Source organism: Salvia hispanica, chromosome 3 (genome assembly GCF_023119035.1).
Source record: "Salvia hispanica cultivar TCC Black 2014 chromosome 3, UniMelb_Shisp_WGS_1.0, whole genome shotgun sequence".
Taxonomy (NCBI): domain Eukaryota; kingdom Viridiplantae; phylum Streptophyta; class Magnoliopsida; order Lamiales; family Lamiaceae; genus Salvia; species Salvia hispanica.
The window spans coordinates 14,365,153-14,365,905 of NC_062967.1; positions in this window are offsets into that span (position 1 = coordinate 14,365,153).

Consider the following 753-nt stretch of genomic DNA (forward strand, 5'->3'; position numbering starts at 1 on the left):
CAAGGGTTTTGGGGAGTTTTTTTGGAGTTAGTGGGGATTGAAACCCTAATGTTAGTAATCAACTTTTTATCGCATAGCATAAGCTAGGTGCCCGCCTTTCAAAGTATTAATCGTTAGGTATTGTAGTTTGGAATTTGTATAACCATAAAGCGAAAGCAACCCCCGGAATTCTCCTTATCTCTATACTTTTTCCCCTGATTTGTTTTTTTTAGTTGTTTACCTTTTTTTAAATTTTTAAATGTTTTTAAAAAAGTTTCCAATAATTCTTGTTTCCCCCTTTTTAAATTGAGTTTTTAGAGAAGAAAACATTTGTGTAATCTTCCCCGGGTTCAACCCGTACAAACCCTTTTTTGCTATACTATACCTATTTCTTCATATTTATAGTAAAAAAAAAAAGGGGCATCAATACCTTGTGAGTTTTGGGCCTATTTCATTTTTTGGTGATTTCCCCGATTCGTATATGTTTTAGAATTTTCCCCTAGTCTTGCCTAAGTTTACATAGTATTTAAGTTATTTGGGAGGTTTTGGGCCATCTTTTCAGCCATTTTGTCCAAAATTTTAACTTATAAAAATTTTTAAAATTTTTTCCCCTTTGGAGCCAATTTTAGCCTTTAAGCCTATTTTTTGGGAAGAAAAATAATGGGAAAATTTCCCTTTGTTGTTATTTTTTGCTATCTTTTTTTTAAAGGGAAATTTGGGAGAGATAAGGGGGAAAGATAAAAGAGGTGTTAATGTAAAAAAAAAGAAAAGTTG